This window comes from Schistocerca serialis, chromosome 2, assembly GCF_023864345.2.
Source record: "Schistocerca serialis cubense isolate TAMUIC-IGC-003099 chromosome 2, iqSchSeri2.2, whole genome shotgun sequence".
Classification (NCBI taxonomy): domain Eukaryota; kingdom Metazoa; phylum Arthropoda; class Insecta; order Orthoptera; family Acrididae; genus Schistocerca; species Schistocerca serialis.
Genome location: NC_064639.1, coordinates 1056796293 through 1056822528, shown reverse-complemented (window position 1 = coordinate 1056822528; position 26236 = coordinate 1056796293). Strand labels below are relative to the sequence as shown.

General features: G+C 44.4%; 1 protein-coding gene across 1 annotated transcript in view; it reads left to right on the top strand.

The window, feature by feature from the left end:
• The window catches only part of LOC126456620 (ras-like protein family member 11B), a 386905-nt gene that overhangs the window by 324255 nt on the left and 36414 nt on the right, over positions 1 to 26236 (top strand). The window lies entirely within an intron of this gene.

Genomic DNA, 26236 nt, shown 5'->3' with positions numbered 1-26236 from the left:
ACCTGAGCACGCCTTATGACCCAGCTCAAAAGCTTCAACCTTCCTGCTCCTCTGGACCCCAATTTCGCTTTGAACACACTGTTCAGCCGGATGATAAAGTTGATGTAGACGCATGAACGACTCTTTTCTTGATTCAAAGAGAAAAACATCGCGTACAACATTGGTACGGTGCAAAATTGTTAAGGCTTTCGTGGCTACATGTTGACAAACTGCCTATTTGCTTTTGTCGCGGGTTCTTAGGCCGACGCTAGTGTCATGATTTCACTGACGTTTTGCCAGCACGAGTGGCTGGCATTTTCAAGGCTTCACCCTCCATTGTCGGTGGTGAACTAGAACCGAGCTCGCGGCCGCAGACTATATGTACCTGGCGCGCCAACGTCAGAGCGCTTCTCCGCGGTCGTTTCCTGTGCGGTTCTCCTCTTGCTACCTGCGACGGTCGTTCGCTGCAGTGCGGGAAGCCAGGATCCGTTTACTTTAAGGTTTTCTTCTTTCTAGTTGAAGCTATTCCAGTGTTAGTGTATTTCTGCAGCATCTCTGAACGAGCGCGTGTGATAATGCTTCTCTACAGCCAGGACTTCCGTGCCGGTGAATTTTATTGCATGGTCGGTCTCACTCAGCGCGTGTCCTGCCACGGCCGATTTCTCCACCTGCCCCAACCTGCAATGTCGCTTATGTTCTTTGATCCTGGTGCTGATTGATCGTCCAGTCATTCCGACATAAACTTTTCCGCATGTGCATGGTACGCGGTATATTCCTGACATTGCAAGTGGGTCCCTTTTACCCTTTGCTGATCCAAGACAACCTTTGATCTTCCTTGTCGATTTGAAAATTGGCTTTACGCCATGTTTGTGCAATATAAGGCCGATTCTGTCCGTCGCTCTTGAAATGTATGGCAGAAAGGCCGAACCCGACATTTCTTTTTCTGAATTCTTACTTCGCCGAGTGTTTGGCTCTGTTACACTTCTAATATATATTTGTGGAGTACCCATTGCTCCTTAGAACACTTTCCAGGTGTTGAATTTCGCATGTGAGGTGCTGCGGCTAACATATTCGTACTGCTCGCGTTGCGAGCGTATCAGTCATACTGCTTTTCTGGCTGGGGTGGTGGTTTGATAGTTTGTGCAGGTATCGGTCCGTGTGTGTCGGCTTTCGGTACACGCTATGTGCCAGGTTTCCGTCATCCCCTGTGACCAGCACATGTAGAAATGGTAGTTTTTTGTCCTTTTCTACTTCCATGGTAAATTTTATGTTGGCTTGGAGACTGCTCAAGTGTCTTAGGAAGTCACGGAGCTGTTCTTCAACATGGCTCCATACGACGAAAGTATCATCTATGTATCTGTACCACACTTTCGGTTTGCAAGTCACAGAGTCCAGTGCCTGTGCTTCGAAATGTTCCATGAAGAAGTTGGCCACCACTGGGCTAAGAGGACTACCCATGGCAACGCCTTCCAGTTGTTTGTAGAAACTGCCATTCCACATGAAATACCTCGTGGTGAGACATGCATGGAAGAGCTATGTGATGTCTTGTGGGGAAATGGAACCAATGTGCTCCAGAGCGTCACTGAGTGGCATTTTCGTAAACTAAGAAACAGTATCGAAGCTCACCAGGATGAGGTTTGGTTCGAGTTTTAGTTTCTTCAGCTTCTCAATTGAATGTCCTGAGTCCTTTATGTATGTGTCGGTCTTCCCCACGTGCGGCTGGAGCAGAGACGCCACATATACCGACACAAGGGATGACGAAAACCTGGGACATAGCGTGTACCGTAAGCCGACACACACGGACCGATACCTGCACAAACTATCAAACCGCCACCCGAGCCAGAAAAGAGGTATAATTCATAAGCTCGTAACTCGAGCAGGACGAATATGTTAGCCGCAGCATCTCAGACGCGAAATGCAACACATGGAAAGTGTTCTGAGGAGCAATGGGTACTCCATTAATTATATTAGAAGTGTAACAGAGCCAAACACTCGGCGAAGTAAGAAATCAGAAAAAGAAACGTCGGGTATGGCCTTTCTGCCATACATTTCCAGAGCGACGGATAGAATTGGCCTTATATTGCACAAACATGGCGTAAAGTCTATTTTCAAATCGACAAGGAAGATCAAAGAATGTCTTAGATCGGCAGAGGGTAAAAGGGACCCACTTGCAATGTCAGGAATATGCCGCGTACCATGCACATGCGGAAAAGTTTATGTCGAAATAACTGGACGATCAATCAACACCGGGATCAAAGAACATAAGCGCCAGTGCAGGTTGGGGCAGGTGGAGAAATCGGCCGTGGCAGAGCACTCGCTGGGTGAGACCGACCATGTAATAAAATTAACCGGCACGGAAGTCCTGGCTGTAGTGAAGCACTATCACACGCGCTCGTTCAGAGATGCTGTAGAAATACACAAACACTGGAATAGCTTCAACTAGAAAGAAGAAAACCTTAAAGTAAACGGATCCTAGCTTCCCGCACTGCAGCGAACGACCGTCGCAGGTAGCAAGAGGAGAACCGCACAGGAAACGACCGCGGAGAAGCCCTCGGACGTTGGTGCGCCAGGTACATATAGTCAGCGGCCGCGAGCTCGGCTCCAGTGCACCACCGGCAATGGAGGGTGAAGCTTTGACAATGCCAGCCACTCGTGCTGGCGAAACGTCAGTGCAATCATCAGACGAACGTCGGTCGAAGAACCCGTCACAGAAGTAAGTAGACAGTTCGTCATTGGTACGGTGCTTCCATTTATTGTGTTTGAACAGAAATACTAGTTATAAGTTCAGTAAAGGTAGAGTGTTCAGCATACAAATTTCCAGCTGGCTGTGGTTACGCACAGAACGGACGCTGAAATACTGCCAGTCTGTGAATCAAGCCGAAGTCCGTTATACTGCTATGAAAAATCTGGCCAGCGTCAGACACCAAACATAAGCCAAGCTCACAGCGCAAATCATCAACGAGACTGCTACCTGGGCATATGTTGTAAGCATGTAGACTGACTACAACACTGGCTGGTTGTCGCTGTGAGGGCAGCTTTATCCTGCTCTGGACACCATGGGACCACGCCATAGACGTGACGTGGTGGAGGAGGAGGTCGTTTCTGCCCCGTTGTGGTGAGCGCGTTGCCAGCTGCGTTATATGGCACCGCCTGCTGTGGCTCTGCCTGAGTCGTTGGCTACAACAAACGATTTTCGTTCTTATTCATCAGTGCTGTATCAGATTTTACCAGAAGAAGAAAATAACCAATGAAACATAATTTCAACCACTGAAAACTGGATACGACTGAGACTGAAGCCGGTTAATTAGGAGGAAAAGGAGATAGACGGTTATTGGTATCGGTCGTTGAAGAAAAATTGTGAAAGGGATGCAAGGAGGAGACGAGTTCATTTTACAGAGTTTCCGTTGGAAACATTTGGCTTTGGCTAAGCCATTAATTCAGATTCGCGTTTTGCTTTACTATGAGGCACGATCATCAGTTATCACATTTCTTACCATACAGCAATGCTTAGAACCAAACTGAGCCTGTGACGTGATTTTTTTTCGTCCGGTGATTCGACTACCTAACGCCTTCAGTGGCCTGTACGTCCTGTCGACTGACACTAAAAGAAATACAACTTAACTGTGTTAAGCAGAGGTTTCAACTCGCTGTCAACGTCCAGCTGTTGAAGAGGAACCAGCAGGTCTGTTGGACTATGACGAAAGAAATCGGCCCGCGGAATCATATTGGGATTCGCTTGTAGAGATTTAGGAAGCAACACAGAAAACCAAAGAATGACTGGACGGAGATTAAATTCCACTCCCCCAGAGTAGGATACAGTTTCTCTAAGTCGTCTGTCACTTCTTCTCTTTGAAGATGTAAGGTTGTTTGCCAATGACTACTATTTCTTAACCTCCCTACTCGTAGAGTAACTGGCGAAACAAAACAAACAATACGGAATATTAATCACATTTCTCATCACTAGCGACTAATTCCGAAATATATTACTTAGTCTAATTTACGTTATTAACTTCACTGTATCTATAACGTCATTATAAAGGGATTTTGTCACCTGAGGTAAAATGCTTTATCTTTCTCGAATACACCGATCTCTTTCATTTCATCCTTATAACCTGCACCGATATCCCTTCCTTTCTGGATGCATCCCAAAGCCATGAACATCATGTATGGTATATCTTGCCATCCATTTGTTCGATAGGTTCGAATGTCGCGGTTACTTTATATCTTGCTAATTTGTCTGCCATGTGGTCCAAGGTTTGTAGTCTGCCCAAAAAATAAGACGGTTCATCCGTCTGCTAGGAAGTAATTCCGTCGTGTGATTAAAACAGTTGTCACCAACATTTCTGGGACCATTATCCCTGAAAGTGATTAGATGTCAGCCAGTACGCCAACAGTGTCTGGCACCTAACTTAACGCCTTTTTCAAAAACAACTTCTACTTTAATTTTTAATTGATGAATGATTAGTTAATTAGTTACTTGTGCCAAGATCAAATTCACGATAAACATTATGATGCCTAGCGTGTCAACACAATGAACATACAACAGCTATGGAACTTCCTGGCAGATTAAAACTGTGTGCCGGACCGAGACTCGAACTTGAGACCTTTGCCTTTCACGTGAAGTGCTTCACCATATGAGCTACTCAAGAACCACTTACGACCCGTCGAATTAGCTTCAATTCCGCTAGTACCTCATCTCCTACCTTCCAAACATCACAGAAGCTCTCCTGCGGACCTTGCAGAACTACCACTCCCGGAAGAAAGCATATTGCGGAGACATGGCTCAGCCACAGCCTGGGAAATGTTTCCAGAATGGAATTTTCACTATACAGCGGAGTGTGCACAGATATAAAACGTCCCGGAAGATTAAAACTGTATGTCGGACCGAGAATCGAACTCGGGAGCTGTGCCTTTTGCTTATACACAGCTACAAAAAATAAAAAATAACGTTTGTATAACTGCATGCTGGCCATTTAGAGTCTTTCCTTTAAAAATGACTAATTATCTCTACTCATTAAGTCTTCTATAGTATAGAATGAGTTGTAACGGAGAAACTTCTTTCATCTACGTTTGAAAACACTTTGGTTATCTTTCAGATATGGGTATATTAAGTATCAGAGAGTTTTGTAGCTGCCCTTCATTAAAGGGCAATGCAGATCTTTTTTTTCCTTTTACTGTTGTACTTGTGAGTATCTCTGTTAATCTCAAACTTATATGTATAATTGATAACATATTTCATAAGTGAATAAATGTTATTTGAGCTTTGGTTAATATCAGCAGCTGCTTAAAAAGGTGCCTGTAAGACATAAATGCGTGAACTCCTCACGTAATTCTAATTATTTTCTTTTGTGCAATGAATATTTTTTGCCTAAGCGTGGTGTCACGTCGAATATCGTCTGAATTTTATATCTTCCCTATTTCGTTCATCATCAGTTACTTTGCTCCCCAAATAGCAAAACTCATCTACTACATTTGTTAGTATATTACGTTAATAGAAAGTGGGATATTTTTGACAGTACAGAAATTGATAACGTGTTTTTTTTTCAAGTTTAAGACTAGCCCATTTGTGAAAAACCATTCAATAATTTTCAAAGAAAGATCACTTACTAAATTCTCTATTGACGTTTCTTTCCTCATCTTCATAGCAATGTTTGTATAATCTGCCACGCTACTGATTCTGCCTCTTGATCCAAACAGAATGGCAGATCATTAACGTAAAGCAAGAAGAGTACTAAGGCAATGATCGAACCGTGTAGGACTCCCATTGTAATTTCTCCCCATGTAGGTGATGTGATGTCCCTCTTTGTATTACTCGAAGTTCCTATGGTATCTTTCTGCGTTGTGTTTCTTAAATAAGAACTAAACCACGCATTTACTAAACTACACAGCAAATAAAAACTTAATTTCTCTAATAGAATATTATGATAGACACAATCAAATACCTTAGGTAAGCCACAGAAGATCCTAGTCGGTGATATCTTATAATTTGAAGATTTTATTATGCGCTCGGTCAGTACGGGTATCCTAATAGCAGCTGACTCAATACGATGGCCCTTTTTATATGCAAACTGTGATTGGCTAAGTATCTCTTTACTATTCAGATACGTGACAACCTTCGAGTATGCTATCTTCTAAAAAAATTTATACAATGATGTAAGGAGTGTCATGGGGCGCTAGTTATTGACATCTGTAGAATCACGATTTTTATATAGAGGCCACACAAGGGCTTATTTTAATCTTTCTTGGAAGATACCCTGAGTTAATGACGCATTACGTAAGCTAGTAAGAACATCACATATTATGAGGCCATAAATTTTTAGCATCTTATTGGAAATATTATCCATCCCTAATGAACTTTTGCTTTTTTACAGTCAAACAAAAAAAAGCTCACAGTTTTAACAGCTTTTATGCTAAACCAATAAATAATGGCTTGAATAATAACCGCTTGGCTGTTCTTGTAAACGATTTATTTAACGGCCGCTTTCGTAGCCTACAAGCCACATCACCGTGGTAGATCTGTTACATTAGAGAAGCCGTTGGCTAAAATTGTGGTCAAATTATAGTTACAATCAATATGGAGAAATGGAACAAATTACTTACATGTTAAATCAAAACATTAAACTTTCAACATGGACCACACCGCACATTCCTTGTCTATGAATAAATGACGTAATTAGCGAATCGTCAGGGAAGTAGAAAGTATGGATCAACGGTTCCTTAGGTGTTTCAACCTAATAAAAGAGCAATAATAGGCTAGAACACCCATTCAAATATCAAAAATTAAAAACACCTACCATTAACCCGGATCGAGCGACAGTAGGTCGAATGTAACCAGTTAAGCATTAGATCTAGGGTCACAATCCATCCAGAGTGCCTAAAAATTAATAAATGAATATGGGAAGTGTCGCAAGAGCCCCCTTAGCACTAAAAACAGTATAAAAACGACGGGGAAATTTGTATGAAAATAATATATCGCATTTCACGGACCATAAGACGCTATGAGCTGTAAGACGCATCTTCATTTTAAGTAATTTTTTATTATATTTCTTCGTTTTTATTATTGGATTGCAAAGCCAGACTAAAAATGTTTCTTAGTTTAAAAAATCGATTAGGCGTTTAAAATCCCTGAAAACTATCATCTTCTAGTTTTGGATTTTTTGTATTCAGTACTCTATTTGCACATTTAGTGTTCCGCATTTTTCTCAGATCTTCTTTACTAGCCCGCGAATCGCGAATGGTTTTTTTCTGTTGGTGGAGGGCCGGAATGCCGCTCAACTGCTCTGTTTCGATTTTCCTCTGTATATACCGTTACTTTCAGTTTACAGGCGGTATCAGATGAATACCTTTTCTTTCCATTACGAAACTATCTAATAACAAATATATTGTACTGTTACCAATAACACATCACTTTTAATTCAAGTTCACTGGCATCGTATAATGCAGAGACGCATCATAAGCTAGACAGTGTTCTGGGTTTGTGATGGTGGGCCGGGAGGGAGACAGATTTCCCGCGGTATCGAATATATTGTCATTTTAAGACTGGCGGGAATGTTCAGTCAAACACTGGACATTTTTATATTCATTTCGACTATAAGACGCGCCTGAATTTTTAAGGCTTTGTTTCAAAGAAAAAAAGTGCTTCTTGTGGTCCGTAAAATACGAAACCATAAATTCAGCAGACCGGATGCATGAAGATACAGGCGGAAAAGTGCTCAGCTATAGACTGGGCGAGAAACCATGTCGGTGGCGGAAAGCGGGTCCACGCATCCGCAGTGAAGCGATATGACCAATAGAAATACTCGATTAGCGTGATCACATTCGTAGACAAAAAAGGTTAGAATCCTGCCCCGTATAACAAAACACAACAATTACAGATGACAAAGAACCATGAACAGAAAATAATACTCTACTGGGCATTAAAATTGCTACACCACGAAAATGACGTGCTACAGACGCGAAAATTAACCGACAGGAAGAAGATGCGGTTATATGCAAATGATTAACTTTTCAGAGCATTCACACAAGGTTGGTGCCGCTGGCGACACCTACAACGTGCTTACATGAGGAAAGTTTCCAACCGATTTCTCATAGGCCTACACAAACAGCAGTTGACCGGCGTTGCCTGGTGAAACGTTGTTGTGATGCCTCGTGTAAGGAGGAGAAATGCGTACATCACGTTTCCGACTTTGATAAAGGTCGGATTGTAGCCTTTCGCGATTGCTGTTTATCGTATCGCTACATTGCTTCTCGCGTTGGTCGAGATCCAATGATCGTTAGCAGAATATGAAATCGGTGGGTTCAGGAGGGTAATACGGAACGCCGTGCTGGATCCTAACGGCCTCGTATGACTAGCAGTCGAGATGACAGGCATCTTATCCGCATGGCTGTAACGGATCGTGCAGCCACGTCTCGATCCCTTAGTCAAGAGATGCGGACGTTTGCAAGGCAACAACCATCTGCACGAACAGTTCGACGACGTTTGCAGCAGCATGGACTATCAGCTCGGAGACCGTGGCTGCGGTTACCCTTGACGCTGCATCACAGACACGAGCGCCTATGATGGTGTACTCAATGACGAACCTGGGTGCACCGAATGGCAAAACGTCATTTTTTCGGATTAATCCAGGTTCTGTTTACAGCATCATGATGGTCACATCCGTGTTTGGCGACATCGCGGTGAACGCACATTGGAAGCGTGTATTCGTCACCGCCATACTGGCGTATCACCCGGCGTGATGGTATGGGGTGCCATTGGTTACACGTCTCGTTCACCTCTTGTTCGCATTGACAGCGCTTTGAACAGTGGACGTTACATTTCAGATTTGTTACGACCCATGGCTCTACCCTTCATTCGATCCCTGCGAAACCCTACATTTCAGCAGGATAATGCACGACCGCATGTTGCAGGTCCTGTACGGGCCTATCTGGATACAGAAAATGTTCGACTGCTGCCCTGGCCAGCACATTCTCCAGATCTCTCACCAACTGAAAACGTCTGGTCAGTGGTGGCTCGTCAGAATACACTAGTCACTACTCTTGATGAACTGTGGTATCGTGTTGAAGCTGCATGGGCAGCTGTACCTGTACACGCCATCCAAGCTGAGTTTGACTCAATGCCCAAGCGTACCAAGGCCGTTATTACGGCCAGAGGTGGTCGTTCATCCATGCACCCAAATTGCGTGAAAATTTAATCACATATTAATTCTAGTATAATATACACTTCTGGAAATTGAAATAAGAACACCGTGAATTCATTGTCCCAGGAAGGGGAAACTTTATTGACACATTCCTGGGGTCAGATACATCACATGATCACACTGACAGAACCACAGGCACATAGACACAGGCAACAGAGCATGCACAATGTCGGCACTAGTACAGTGTATATCCACCTTTCGCAGCAATGCAGGCTGCTATTCTCCCATGGAGACGATCGTAGAGATGCTGGATGTAGTCCTGTGGAACGGCTTGCCATGCCATTTCCACCTGGCGCCTCAGTTGGACCAGCGTTCGTGCTGGACGTGCAGACCGCGTGAGACGACGCTTCATCCAGTCCCAAACATGCTCAATGGGGGACAGATCCGGAGATCTTGCTGGCCAGGGTAGTTGACTTACACCTTCTAGAGCACGTTGGGTGGCACGGTATACATGCGGACGTGCATTGTCCTGTTGGAACAGCAAGTTCCCTTACCGGTCTAGGAATGGTAGAACGATGGGTTCGATGACGGTTTGGATGTACCGTGCACTATTCAGTGTCCCCTCGACGATCACCAGTGGTGTACGGCCAGTGTAGGAGATCGCTCCCCACACCATGATGCCGGGTGTTGGCCCTGTGTGCCTCGGTCGTATGCAGTCCTGATTGTGGCGCTCACCTGCACGGCGCCAAACACGCATACGACCATCATTGGCACCAAGGCAGAAGCGACTCTCATCGCTGAAGACGACACGTCTCCATTCGTCCCTCCATTCACGCATGTCGCGACACCACTGGAGGCGGGCTGCACGATGTTGGGGCGTGAGCGGAAGACGGCCTAACGGTGTGCGGGACCGTAGCCCAGCTTCATGGAGACGGTTGCGAATGGTCCTCGCCGATACCCCAGGAGCAACAGTGTCCCTAATTTACTGGGAAGTGGCGGTGCGGTCCCCTACGGCACTGCGTAGGATCCTACGGTCTTGGCGTGCATCCGTGCGTCGCTGCAGTCCGGTCCCAGGTCGACGGGCACGTGCACCTTCCGCCGACCACTGGCGACAACATCGATGTACTGTGGAGACCTCACGCCCCACGTGTTGAGCAATTCGGCGGTACGTCCACCCGGCCTCCCGCATGCCCACTATACTCCCTCGCTCAAAGTCCGTCAACTGCACGTACGGTTCACGTCCACGCTGTCGCGGCATGCTACCAGTGTTAAAGACTGCGATGGAGCTCCGTATGCCACGGCAAACTGGCTGACACTGACGGCGGCGGTGCACAAATGCTGCGCAGCTAGCGCCATTCGACGGCCAACACCGCGGTTCCTGGTGTGTCCGCTGTGCCGTGCGTGTGATCATTGCTTGTACAGCCGTCTCGCAGTGTCCGGAGCAAGTATGGTGGGTCTGACACACCGGTGTCAATGTGTTCTTTTTTCCATTTCCAGGAGTGTATCTAATAACAAATATATTGTACTGTTACCAATAACACATCACTTTGAATTCAAGTTCACTGGCATCGTATAATGCAGAGACGCATCATAAGCTAGACAGTGTGCTGGGTTTGTGATGGTGGGCCGGGAGGGAGACATATTTCCCGCGGTATCGAATATATTGTCGCTTTAAGACTGGCGGGCATGTTCAGTCAAACACTGGACATTTTTATATTAATTTTGACTATAAAACGCGCCTGAATTTTTAAGGCTTTGTTTCAAAGAAAAAAAGTGCTTCTTGTGGTCCGTAAAATACGAAACCATAAATTCAGCAGACCGGATGCATGAAGATACAGGCGGAAAAGTGCTCAGCTATAGACTGGGCGAAAAACCATGTCGGTGGCGGAAAGCGGGTCCACGCATCCGCAGTGAAGCGATATGACCAATAGAAATACCCGATTATCGTGATCACATTCGTAGACAAAAAATGTTCGAATCCTGCCCCGTATAACAAAACACAACAATTACAGATGACAAAGAACCATGAACAGAAAATAATACTCTACTGGGCATTAAAATTGCTACACCACGAAGATGACGTGCTACAGACGCGAAAATTAACCGACAGGAAGAAGATGCGGTTATATGCAAATGATTAACTTTTCAGAGCATTCACACAAGGTTGGTGCCGCTGGCGACACCTACAACGTGCTTACATGAGGAAAGTTTCCAACCGATTTCTCATAGGCCTACACAAACAGCAGTTGACCGGCGTTGCCTGGTGAAACGTTGTTGTGATGCCTCGTGTAAGGAGGAGAAATGCGTACATCACGTTTCCGACTTTGATAAAGGTCGGATTGTAGCCTATCGCGATTGCTGTTTATCGTATCGCCACATTGCTTCTCGCGTTGGTCGAGATCCAATGATTGTTAGCAGAATATGAAATCGGTGGGTTCAGGAGGGTAATACGGAACACCGTGCTGGATCCTAACGGCCTCGTATGATTAGCAGTCGAGATGACAGGCATCTTATCCGCATGGCTGTAACGGATCGTGCAACCACGTCTCGATCCGTGAGTCAACAGATGGGGATGTTTGCAAGACAACAACCATCTGCACGAACAGTTCGACGACGTTTGCAGCAGCATGGACTATCAGCTCGGAGACCATGGTTGCGATTACCCTTGACGCTACATCACAAGCAGGAGCGCCTGCGATGGTGTACTAAACTACGAATCTGGGTGCACGAATGGCAAAACGACATTTTTTCGGATGAATCCAGGTTGTGTTTACAGCATCATGATGGTCGCATCCGTGTTTGGCGACATCGCGGTGAACGCAATACTGGAAGCGTGTATTCGTCATCGCCATACTGGCGTATTACCCGGCGTGATGGTATGGTGTGCCATTGGTTACACGTCTCGGTAACATCTTGTTCGCATTGACGCCACTTTGAACAGTGGACGTTACATTTCAGTTGTGTTACGACCTATTGCTCTACCCCTCATTCGATTCCTGCGAAATCCTACATTCCAGCAGGATAATGCACGAACGCATGTTGCAGGTCCTGTACGGGCCTTTGTGGATACAGAAAATGTTCGACTGCTGCCCTGGCCAGCATATTCTCCAGATCTCTCACCAACTGAAAACGTCTGGTCAATGGTGGCCGAGCAACTGGCTCGTCACAATACGCCAGTCACTACTCTTGATCAACTGTGGTATCGTGTTGAAGCTGCATGGGCAACTGTACCTTTACACACCGTCCAAGCTCTGTCTGACTCAGTGCCCAGGCGTATCAAGACCGGCCAGAGGTGGTTGTTGTAGGTACTGATTTCCCAGGATGTATGCACCCAAATTGTGTGAAAATGTAATCACATGTTAATTCTAGTATAATATATTTGTCCAATGAATACCAGTTTATCATCTGCATTTCTTCTTGGTGTAACAATTTTAATGACCAGTAGTGTACGATTTGACGTACAATAATAAACATATGCTTTGCCATATGCATTACAAGAAAAACAAATATAAAGTCTGTAACGCTGCAATATGCCCCTGAGTTTCTAATGTGTATCCAAGTAACAGACGGCTCTGAGGTATTCCGTACAAATGGCTATAGTGTTAAGGCAGCGATATAAATGTAAGATCTATTTTTGGCACTGTTGCACTTTGCAAGTAACTCGCGAGCCCGTTTGGCAGCCACCACCTGAGCGCCTGGTTGGGTGGGTCGGCCTGACCTCTTTTCGCCGACCATTGTGTCTGCTTTATTGCCCGCCGGCAGGTGGAGCGCGAGGAACAGCCCGGCCACCTCCGACTTTCTGGGGCAGCTCATGTGCTCTCGTCTGTCACTGTCCCCGCCTGCAAACGACTGGGTGGTCGACCACGTTTGCTCCGGAATAAACTGGCCGCTGTTTACGCCGCCTTTGAGGTTCCAATCCACCTGCGCCGCTGGCACGCCTTTCAGGTTCTTCTTGACGTTTTGTAGCGGACTGGACCGTCAAAACACTCGATGATGAACGTTAATTGAGGGACTGAGAGTACAAGTTGTACAAGCATTTCTCATGAATATGGTCTAAACGCATGTTTGGAAAGCTTAAGTGTGGACCTCTTCTGAGTAAAAGAAATACAAGAGACTTCTTGTAGAGTGCCGCACTCTGTGGTGATAAAGTTCAAGCTCTAAGCCAGTGCCTGGATTGCGTTTAGAATACAACTAGTATAAGTGAAATGGCGAACAAAGATGAACTGCTGCTATTTTTAAGGAAGATTCATATGTGTATTGCTTTGAAAGTACTACAACAGCCTAATCTGCACGCTTTTAAGAGCATTTATAGTAATATTTAATGCATGTTTCAATTGGTCATATTTTGACATACCGCTTGTACGCCTTGAGGCGTAATCGAAATATTGAACATGGCCATTCATATATCGAATGTGGTGAAAATATTGTCCTTTCAGAAAAGCAAATAAACATTTAAAACATGTATTTAGTCCCCAAGACACTGTGGAAGCAGGTCAGCAGACCTTTTCTATGTTGCTGTTGTTGTGGTCTTCAGTCCTGAGACTGGTTTGATGCAGCTCTCCATGCTACTCGATCCTGTGCTAGCTTCTTCATCTCCCAGTACCTACTGCAACCTACATCCTTCTGAATCTGTTTAGTGTATTCATCTCTTGGTCTCCCTCTACGATTTTTACCCTCCACGCTGCCCTCCAATACTAAATTGATCATCCCTTCATGCCTCAGAATATGCCCTACAAACCGATCCCTTCTTCTAGTCAAGTTGCACCGCAAATTTCTCTTCTCTCCAATTCTATTCAATACCTCCTCATTAGTTATGTGATCTACCCATCTAATCTTCAGCATTCTTTTGTAGCACCACATTTCTAAAGCTTCTATTCTCTTCTTGTACAAACTGTTTATCGTCCACGTTTCACTTCCATACATGGCTACACTCCATACAAATACTTTCAGAAACGACTTCCTCACACTTAAATCTATACTCGATGTTAACAAATTTCTCTTCTTCAGAAACACTTTCCTTGCCATTGCCAGCCTACATTTACATTTTCTATAGGGGAAATTAAAAGACAAAACTTTCTTTCAGTTAAAGTCATCGGTGCTATAGCAACGGATAATCTTGATAAACACACAAAAGGTAACAAAATACAGCAGAGGGAGACCAGGTTGATCCGAAGCAGCAAAGAAAATCCTCAAACAATGCTGTGATCTTGAATTTACAGAAGCAGATTTCAGGAGGCTCGGTATTGGTTCTCTTCTGCAACCACAGCATCAAGAAGACTTAAAAATACAATTTGAGAAATGGAAAAATCTTTAGAGATGTTGAAATACGTCCCTCCACTTTAGCATGAATTCTATAACAATATTTTCCATTCTCAGACAGTAGTTCCATTGGTTCATGAAGAGAGAATGAACAAGGATGAGGACATGGTCAGGGAAGAGGATGAACAAGACTGATAATTGCACAACTCAATGGTATAGCATCACGATTGTTGCCCATCAGGGACATTCTTCAAGAGAAACCACAGGAGGGCATGATTATGATTCAATATACACTGACTGTGAAGGCATTATAGAAAGTGACTATGAACAATCTCTCGTATCTATTGAAACCACAATTGTTTTCGTTGTAGTATTTTAATTTTATTTGCTATTTACTCCTTAGTTTTCGGCTTGTTGTATTTATTTCGCTTATCCTTGTTTTATGATGAACATGTGCTATGTACGGTATATCATCTGTGTTGTACCAAAAAAAAATCTTCAAAATATGGCACAGTAAATAAGATATTTTTGCACTTGTACCTGTTTTCCTCTAAGATGCTTTAAGACGCATGGATTATATATAAAAGGTAATCCAGGGTCACTGCAACCATTAACCATACCTACAACTATACACAGACTAACTGAACACTGGGGAAAAATATCTGGTGTTTCATGTAATTTATAAATCGCCATTTAGCTTTTGCAATCATTTACTCATTTTGCTTCTGCAAGCACTTGTACTACTTGTACTCTCAGCGCCTCAGTTCTTCGAGAAAATTAAGAACTAATTAAAATCGCTTATAGAAGTTCGAAGATAGGATCGAGTTAGTTTTCTGTTACGCAAATTTTCGGTGTAAGTAACACAAAACTATCTTCACAATAAAGGATGGCAGCCAAAAACAGTTGCAGGTTAGAATTTTTTTATTAAAAACTATCTAGCTCTTAGGAAGTTGTCTTAGTTATTTAATTCATTGTTGGGTTTAATTACCGCAAGATAGTCTTTTCGTAATTCGACTTTTGTAGGCAGCACCACCAAGTCGAGGAACTTTCGCCACACCGAAAGACAGTTGGCATCACATGTACAGCAATAGTTGAATGTAAACATCAGTAGTCCTCTGATGATGAACCTCTCGACTACAAACCTTAACGGCGTTATTTGTTCCTAATAAATGACAGTATTAAGAGAACCTGGTTGCTATTTTTGCTTTTGCGTAACAATTAACCTTTATTTTTACGCAACTATTGTCGCTCACTATACGCCTCCACAGCTGAGTGGTCAACGCGGCTGACTGTCATGCGGGGGAACCGGGTTCGATTCCTCGTATTGCCAGGAGTTTTTGCTTGGTGGGAGGAGTGATTGAGAAGTCGTGGCTCCACGTCACGTAAACTAACAACGGCCGAGCAGGAAGAGCGGTTTGCTGACCCCACGCACCTCCATACCAATGGAACAAGTGGTGGAGGATTACACGGCGCCGATCGGGACTGAGGGGCCTTCCAAGGTCTTTTGACAGAATTTTAATGTCCCAAACTGTCAATTTTCGACAGCAAAGCACCTGATGAAAATTTCAGGATAGGCTCAAGAAGATTGCGCAACACTGCCGTTTTAACTTCCGGACTGCGGGACTGCGGTCGAAATAGTAAATCATATACTGATGTTTTCTCCCCGTCTGTAGGATATAACTTCAGAGATGAAACTTTGAAATGAATAGAAAGATTAAGCGACCAAAAAATTAGATACTGGAACCAGAAAAAGAAACAATAACTGTTGCTTAGCAGAAAATTAGAGGAACTGTCGCTTTGGACAAACAGATAAGTCGGCGGTAGCGATACACGCTTTACGGAGCAGAGATCACGATATAAAATGTTTGGAAACTAGCGTTTTAACGAGAAAACATTGTCAGTGTTTGTGTAGTGGGACCGTATAAATACATGAACACCGAGAAAGGAAGAAGGAGTCAAATAAAATGTGGTTCCCCGTTTTACACCAAGGGAGTAATTTTAAGGACTGCTTACTTTTAATTGAGAAGGACTTCATTTGTCAGAGATAATCATGAATCCGTTATTACGCAACTAATAGTTCGGCCCTCTAAGTTGCTTACAATGCGCCTACAAATTATGGGTCAGATGAGCGGTTACTTAATGCGGGTAGCGATTTCATCAACGACGATGTCTCCCTCAGATGGAGAAGAAACGCCAATAAACACTTTTACACAACCACCGAGCCCTCTCATCCCATACGTTTTAACCGGAGTCTGGTAGATACTGTTCACATCGCTGGCTAGTCAGATCACTTCCACAACGATTTGTTGGTCGTCCAGAAAGTAGCGTCACTCGTAAACAGAGCAAAGATATGTCAGAATTTAGCTCACTCTGACGTCGAGCATCAGCACTAGTTCAGTTGTGTAAGGATTAACATCGACGAGGGAAACATCACATCATTTACTTAAATCGATGCAAGGTACACAAAGGAAAGGAACATCAAATGTATACACTGGGATCCAATCGCCAATCTTCTCAAACAGGAACGTTACTGCGTCTCTCTAAATTGTAATTTAAATTTACCAGACGCCTTAAGTTTCCTTTCCCCAACATTCGCTATATCAGAAAACATCTATTTTCTACACCTATAAATTATTTTTACATCTGCTACCATCATTATTCCTTTTATTGTCATTATTATCATCACTATTATTAGCCTATTACTAGCTGTTTGCGGCCAAGCGTTGCTGTAGCTCCGTTTGGTTAAATGGAAAAGAAAGAAAAGAGGAAGCATACGTTTCTACCATGAATGAGAATCGCATGTACGTCCTAATCTTCTTCTCCTCTTCCCGTATGTGTCTGTCCATCTCCTCCTACTTCTCTCCGTTTCCTCCCACCCCTCTGTCCACCTCCTGTTACTCATCACTCTAACCTTCAGCCTTGTTTATTGTTATTGCAAATTCAGATTCTGCAGAAGTTCTGATCATAACCAGATAAGCCATAAACACAACTTTCTTGTTGTCTTTTATATATATTAAAATATACGGCCTTTATATGTCCAAACGTTCATTACAGTAACAATGTAAATAATAAATGGCTCTGAGAGGTATGGGGCTTAACATCTGAGGTCATCAGTCCCCTAGAACTTAGAACTACTTAAACCTAACTAACCTAAACACATCACACACATCCATGCCCGAGGCGCGATTGGAACCTGCGACCGCAGTAGTCGCGCGGTCCCGGACTGAAGCGTCTAGAACCGCTCAGCCACCGCGGCCGGCCGTTGTAAATGTCTGAAGTAAATCGGTCTAGTACGTTTTGTGCGTTTTGGTAACAATTTTACCTTTTTAGATATATATCGCTATATTAAAACATATAGCGCATGTCCGTCGCTATGTTTAGCAGAGTATTCTTTAAAAATCAGAAGTAGAGCATTCAAGAACTTTTCGAGATTTTTGTTAATAACATTTTCTCCTTACATATTACATATTTATTTCCAAATTGTATTATAAATAATAGGCTAAAAAGGAACACACATATTCGAAAACAACATTGTGTCAAAAATTTCGAAGCAATCGGTCAAGAGCTTTCGGAGATTATATATTACATGTGACACTCCAGCAGGTATATACACTGAAGTGCCAAAGAAACTGGTATAGGCACGCGTATTCAAACACGAAGATATGTAAACAGGTAGAATAAAGGGCTGAGCCGGCAACGACTATATATGACAACAAGTGTCTGGCGCAGTTGTTTGATCGGTTACTGGTACTGCAATGGCAGGTTATCAAGATTTAAGTGAATTTAAACATGGTCTTACAGTCGGCGCACGAGCGATAAGACACAGCATCTCCGAGGTAGCGATGACGAGGGGACTTTCCCGTACGACCATTTCACGAGTGTCCCGTGAATATCAGGAATCCGGTAAAACAACAAATCTTCGAGATCGCTGCGGCTGGAAAAAGATACTGCAAGAACGGGACCAACGACGACTGAAGAGAAACGTTCAACGTGACAGAAGTGAAACGCTTCCAGAAATTGCTGCAGTTTCCAATGCTGGGTCATCAACAAGTGTCAGCGTGCGAACCATACAACGAAACATCATCGATATTGGCTTTCGGAGCCAAAGGCCCACTCGCGTATCCTTGATGACTGCCCGACACAAAGCTTTACGTCTCGCCTAGGTCCGTCAACACGGACATTGGACTGTTGATGACTGGAAACACATTGCCTGGTCGGACGAGTCTCGTCTCAAATTGTATAGAGCGGATAGACGTGTACGGGTATGGAGACAACCTTGTGAATCCATGGATCCTGCATGTCAACAGGGGACTGTACAACAGGTGGAGGCTCTGTAATGGTGTGGGGCGTGTAGAGTTGGTGGGATAGGACACTGACAGGTGACACGCAAGTAAGCATCATGCCTGATCTCTTTCATTCATTCACGTCCATTGTGTATTCAGACTGACTTGGGGAAATTCTGGCAGGACAAAGCGACATCAGCCGGTCGGAGTGGCGGAGCGGTTCTAGGCGCTACAGTCTGGAGCCGCGCGACCGCTACGGTCGCAGGTTCGAGTCCTGCCTCGGGCGTGGATGTGTTTGTTGTCCTAAGGTTAATTAGGTTTAAGTAGTTCTAAGTTCTAGGGGACTGATGACCTCAACAGTTAAGTCCCATAGTGCTCAGAGCCATTTGAACCATTTTTGAACAAAGCGACATCCGATACGTCCAGAATAGCTACAGAGTGGCTCCAGGAACACGCTTCTGGGTCTATACAGTTTCGCTGGTCACCAAACTAACCAGACATGTTGGTGTTATTGAGGATATCTGGGATGCCTTGTAACGTGCTGTTCAGAAGAGATCTCCACCCCTCCCATTCTTACGGATTTATGGACAGCCCTGCAGGATTCATGGTGCCAATTTCGTCCAGCACAACTTCAGACATTAGCTGAGTCCATTCCATGTCCTGTTGCAGCAATTCTGCATGCTCATGCGGGTCCTGCACTATATTAAGCAGGTGTACCAGTTTCTTTGGCTCTTCAGTGTAAAAACATGCACGTATTTGAATGCAAGTCGTGTCAAAATTTAAAAGCAAACGACGGAGAACTTCCAGAGATACATGATTTTGCACAAACGAACATTTTCATTTTAATTTATATAGATTGTTATTATCATCATTATTCGTGGCTTATATCAATCGACCATTACATCTGTGGTGTTATATGGATGTGAAACATTAATATTTAGAAAGAAAGATGAAGAAAAACTGTTAATATTCGAAAGAAAAGTAGTATGGAAAATTTTTGGACCTGTATACGACGAAAATAACATGGAATGGAGAATAAGAAGAAATGAAGAATTAAGAGGGCTGTACAAACAGCGTAACACCGTCGAAGTGCTCAAGAGGAGAAGGTTGAATTGGGCAGGCCATATAGCAAGAATGACAGAGAATAGACTACCTAGGATGGCATTCAGCAGAACAGTAGATGGAATGAGAGGAAGAGGGAGACCCAGAATCAGATGGCGGGATAACATTCGGGAGGACACAACTAGGATGAACAGCAACAGCAACTGGACAAACAGCGCATTGGACAGGCAGAAGTGGAGGAGGCTCAAAGAGCATGTGTATGGTCGATAAGGCCGTTGTCACACGTAAAGTAAAGTAAAAAATTAGTGGCAGCAGCAGTAGCAGTAGTAGTAGTAGTAGTAGTAGAAGTACTGCCAGTATTAAATGTACTAGTACATAGCATTTCGTACTCACATTGTTTCTATGGACAGTCAAATCATTTTGATACTATTTGTCACATGGAAATGATTATTTCTTAGGTAACTATGATGTAAAAAGGCTGCTGTATGTATGAAACCACGGTCCCGTGTAAGATGATCGTAATCAGGTCACGTTATATAAATGAACAAAAATAAATACAATATTTTTTTTGTGAATTCCGTATTTTGTTAACATTGGCTTGTAGACGGTTCTTGCACTACATTCGCCAAGTTGGGGCCGTACGTCCAAAGACATTCCCCTGCGAGAAACTAAGCAGCGGGCGCTCTTTCATCTGCAATTCACATTGCGTCCTTGGCCATAAAGGTGCTCCGTCTCCGCCATTAAGACAAAGAAGCCCCACGAATGGCGGTCCCGAGTCCCGCAGGGCTCTCCTCAAGGCTGCACAGCTGGCACGTGCAACGCCAACACGGGTTCACTGCCATCGTCACGGCCACGTGTAACAAGGGCGCACTCCGTGTATTTCTAGCCAGCGCTGTCCGTCAACACGAGCGGAGGGCTTGCGCCGAATACGCGAAGAGCGACCAGGTCGAGTGCGAGACGGCGGCGGGGGCGCGTCGTGCTACAGAGAGAAACAAAAGGCTGTTCGCGAGTTAGCGAGGAATGAAATTTCTAAGCCAACTTTGACGTTTCACAGTTGCTGGTATTTCTTGATGGCCCAGAGAGGGAATCTATGTCTCTAAACTTTTAATGCGGTAAACAGTACTCATGCAGTCTGTCTACCTAACGACTTACAGGAGCGCCAAAAATTTGATATTCCATAGTTCATACAGTTGTTGTCCTAATTTAAAAATTTAAAATAAAATGTAGACTGGAAATAGCAAGGAAACCCACGCCCGGGTTCCCGGGTTCGATTCCCGGCGGGGTCAGGGATTTTCTCTGCCTCGTGATGGCTGGGTGTTGTGTGCTGTCCTTAGGTTAGTTAGGTTTAAGTAGTTCTAAGTTCTAGGGGACTTATGACCACAGCAGTTGAGTCCCATAGTGCTCAGAGCCATTTGAACCAATAGCAAGGAAAGAGTTTCTGAAGAAGAGAAATTTGTTAATATCAAGCATAGATTTGTCAGGAAGCCGTTTCTGAAAGTATTTGTATGGAGTGCAGCAATGTATGGAAGTGAAACATGGACGATAAATAGTTTGGACAAGAAGAGAATAGAAGCTTTCGAAATGTGGTGCTACAGCAGAACACTGAAGAGTAGGTGGGTAGATCACATAACTAATGAGAAGGTATTGAATAGAATTGGAGAGAAGAGAAATTTGTGGCGTAACTTGACTAGAAGAAGGGATCGGTTGGTAGGGCATATTCTGAGGCATCAAGGGATCACCAATTTAGTATTGGAGGTCAATTTGGAGGGTAAAAATCGTAGAGGGAGACCAAGAGATGAATACACTAAATAGATTCAGAAGGATGTAGGTTGCAGTAAGTACTGGGAGCTGAAGAAGCTTGCACAGGATAGAGAAGCATGGAGAGCTGCATCAAACCAGTCTCTGGACTGAAGACCACAACAACAACACAAAATAATGTCATAAAGTGATAATCTGTTCAAATAGTGTACTTACAAGGCAGTGGTCCAATCCGGCATTTAGAAACCCGCCGTGAAATTTATTATGCACGAAGAATACGAGGAAAGAAATTCAGTCAGAAAGTTTTTGCAGCTGAGACTTACTACAGGTATTTTTTTTAAACTTTAGAAGCAACTCGTTGTCACACGAAGGACCGCTTATAACAGATGTTTGTACAGCCCTTCCTACTTAGCGAGCGATCGGTCGTGACAAGACACCGTCTCATCGTGCACTGCAAATATCCAGAGTGACACAAGAGAATCTGAAGCACCTAAACCATACAAAAAATGTCAGGTACCATTGATATGTTCAATAAGGGGCAGTGCAGACCGATGTGGCCGAGCGGTTCTAGGAGCTTCAGTCTGGAACCGCAAGGTCGCAGGTTCGAATCCTGCCTCGGGCATGGATGTGTGCGATGTCCTTAGGTTAGTTAGGTTTAAGTAGTTCTAAGTTCTAGGGGACTGATGACCTCAGATGTTAAGTCCCATAGTACTCAGAGCCATTTGAACCAATAAGGGGCAGTTCGTAACGACAGCTAAACTGCTACACATTTAATTGTTACAAAGGTTACTAACAGAAAAAAGTACACTGAAGTGGCAACTCATGGGACAGCGATATGCACGTATGCGGTGGGGGAGGGCAGTGCAGTGGCGGAGCTTTCATTTGCACTCAGGTGAGTCATGTGAAAGGGCGTGAGTATCGCCGCACGACGGGAATTAACAGACTCTGAAGGTGATATGGTAGTTTGAGTTGGACGCATGGAACATTCCATTTCGGAAAATTGTTAGAGATTTCAGTACTTCCAGATCCACAGTGTTAAGAGTGTGCCGAGAATATCAAATTGTAGGCATTACCTCTCACCACGGACAACGCAGTGCCCGACGGCTTACACTTGAGGACCGAGACCAGCGGAATTTGCGTACAGTTGTCAGTGCTAACAGACAAGCAACACTGCGTGAGTAACCGCTGAAATCAGTGTGGCACGTACGACGAACGTATCCGTTAGGACAGTGGAGCGAAATTTGGCGTTAGTGGGCTATTGCAGCAGACGACCGACGCGAGATCATTTGTATGTATGTATGTGCTAAACCGGGGACCTAGAAACGACAGAGAGGCTTCTTCCCACCGTGGCCCTCAGTGGGTCAGGTCACAGTCCCACAACAGGCCACAGCAGTCCACCCACCCCGCCGCCGCCCTACACCGAACCCAGGGTTATATTGGGATTCTGCTGGGGCTCGGCCCCCAGTCGACCCCCCCCCCCCCCCCCCCCGCCCTCTCCCGCGGGAAACGTCTCATACCACACGAGTGTTAACCCAAATGCTTGCGGCGTATAATAATTATGGTGCATGTGTATGTGGAAACGATGTTTGCCCAGCAATCGCCGATACAGTGTAAGTGAGGCGGAATAAGGGGAACCAGCCCGCATTCGCCGAGGTAGATGGAAGACCGCCTTAAACACCATCCACAGGCTGGCCGGCACACCGTACCATGACACTAATCCGCCGGCCGGATTCGTGCCGGGGACCGGCACGCCTTCCCGCTCGGGAAGACGAGATCCTTTGCTAACAGCACGACATCGCCTCCAGCATCTCTCCTAGGCCTGTGACCATATCGGTTGGACCATTGACGACTGGAAAATAGTAGCCTGATCAGATCTGTCACAATTTTAGTTGGTAAGAGGTGAGGCGTGGTCCGAGTGTGGTCCAAACACCAAGAAGCCATGGACCGAAGTTGTCAACAACGCGCTGTGCAGGCGGGTGGAATGGTGTGCGCTGTGTTTATATGGAGTGGACTGGATTCTCTGATCCAACTGAACCGATCATTGACTGGAAATGGTTATGTTAGGCTAGTTGGAATCCGTTTGCAGCCATTCATGGACTTCATGTTTCCAAACAACGATGGAATTTTTGTGGATGACATTGTGCCATGTCACTGGGCCACAATTGTTTGCGATTGTTTTGAAAGACATTCTGGACAATTTGAGCGAATGATTTGGCCATCCAGATCACCCGACCTGAATCACATCGAACATTTATGGGACGTAGTCGAGAGGATAGATGGTCACAAAATTCTGCATCGGCAACACTTTCGCTAATGTGGACGGCTGTGGGGGTGGCATGGCTCAATACTTCTGCAGGAGCTTCCAGCGACTTTTTGAGTTCACGTCACATCGCGTATCTTCACTACGCCGCTCAAAAGGAAGTCAGAACGATATCAGGAGGTTTCCCACAACTTTTGTCACCTTAGTGTACTTCGAAGCAGTTTTTAACGTTACATTACGGATGACTAATATCATTCGCAACCTTAACTTGAAAAGATATATTTCTTACACAAACATCATTTTATAACAGTTCCTGTAGCACAGTTCTTATGGTACATTTTCAACAATGTATATTTTAGCACCAATGAAACAGTTCCTTTTTATTCGCCGTAGCATCACAATAAAGCGAAGTGTCATGTGAATGAGGAAAACAAACATTTTCGTTACACCAGGCATACCCGGCGACCGAAAAATTAATGCTTTCAGACATGTCGCAGTAATTACTACACTGAAGCGCCTAAGAGAATGGCATAGACATGCGTATTCAAATACAGATATATCCAAACAGGGAGAATACTGCGCTGCGGTCGGCAACGCCTATATAAGACAGTGTCTGGAACAGTTGTTAGAATGGTTTACCGATGCTACAATGGCAGGTTATCAAGATTTAAGTGAGTTTGAACGTGGTGTTATAGTTGGCGCACGAGCGATGGGACACAGCATCTCCGAGGTAGCGATGAAGTGGAGATATTCCCGTACGACCAACTGCACCAGAGTAAATATCAGTAATCCGGAAAAACATCAAATCGTGCAACATCGCTGCGGCCGGAAAAAGATCCTGCAATAATGGTATCAACGACGACTGAAGAGAATCGTTCAACGTGAAAAAAGTGCAACCTCCCCAGCCCCCCACCCCCACCCGGAGACTGGTGGAGATTTCAATGCTGGGCCATCAAGAAAGGTCAGCGTACGAACAATTCAACGAAACATCATCGATATTGGCTTTCGGAGCCGACACAGCGTTTCATGCCTCGCCTGGGCCCATCAACAGCGACATTGGACTGTTGACGACTGGAAACATGTTGCCTGGTCGGACGAGTCTCGTTTCAAGTTGAATCGAGCGGATGGACATGTACGGGTATGGAGACAACCTCATGAATCCGTAGACCCTGCTTGTCAACAGGGGACTGTTAAAGTTGGTGGAGGCTCTGTAATGGTGTGGGGCGTGTGCAGTTGAAGTGATATGGGGCTCCTGATACGTTTAGATACGACTCTGACAGGTGATACATACGTAAGCATTCTGTCTGCATCCAATCATGTCCGTTGTGCATTCTGGCGGACTTGGGCAATTCCAGGAGGACAATGTGACACCTCACATGTCCAGAATCGCTAAATAGTGGCTCCAGGAAACTTTTCTGAGTTTAAACACTTCGTTTGGCCAAAACATTTCCCAGATATGAACATTATTGAGCATATTTGGGATGCCTTGCAACGTGCTGTTGAGAAGAGATTTCCACCCACTCGTACTCTTACGGATTTATGGACAGCCCTCCAGGATTCGTGGCGTCAGTTCCCTCCAGCACTACTTCAGACATTAGTTGAGTCCATGCCCTGTCGTGTTGCGGCACTTCTGCGTGCTCGTGGGGGTCCTACACGATATTAGGCAGGTGTACCAGTTTCTTTGGTTCTTCAGTGTGTATTTGCATCACTAATGAAAAAGATCATAAAATAAAAAAATAGTACAATAATTAAACAGAGCAGTGTAATGGTTACGAAATGGATAAGTCAGAAATTTTGACTGTCTCTGGCCTTTGTACGTCCAATGGGCCAGCTACGCAATCGCTTTGCGTCGTTTTTTCATTTCATTTTCGACGCGCCGTTGCCGTCTTCACTCCGCACTAGAGTTTTTAGGCTGTTTTGAATTCTTTTCGAAGCCAGCTTTCCTGCGACATGTTTTTTTTTTTATATAATTCCGAACATATTTACGAATCATACGAGAAAACAACTTTCATGATCTTTCGAAATTCAGTTTAATACTGATTTTTACTAATATACCAGCGAATATTTTTATTACCTCACTTTGAGTACCAGTAAGGCTCCCCAAGCCCTTCACAACAGCATCTAAATCAGTGTCCTAGCTAAATAGGTTTCCACGCTACACCAGTTGGTAGCTTTACACAAAGCTAATTTGTAAAAATCAGGTGCATGCTCCTACACAGGTACGATGAAGTTACAGGCAAAAGAAATGTTCCGCGACAAACATGTACAGACGTGATCTATCCGTTGTGGGCTCGGCCACTCTTAACGCATCATTAATATCATAGTTATTAGCGATTCAAACCTGATGGTATTTTTTCACACAAAAAAGTTCGACCAACGAGCAAATAGACGGTTTCACGTGAATAATATGAGCTTCAGGAGTGATATAATGAGTAGGATAATCCAGCTTTGCTCTTTTACATCCTCTACAAAGGTGTTTAGTTGCAGTATATCATGAG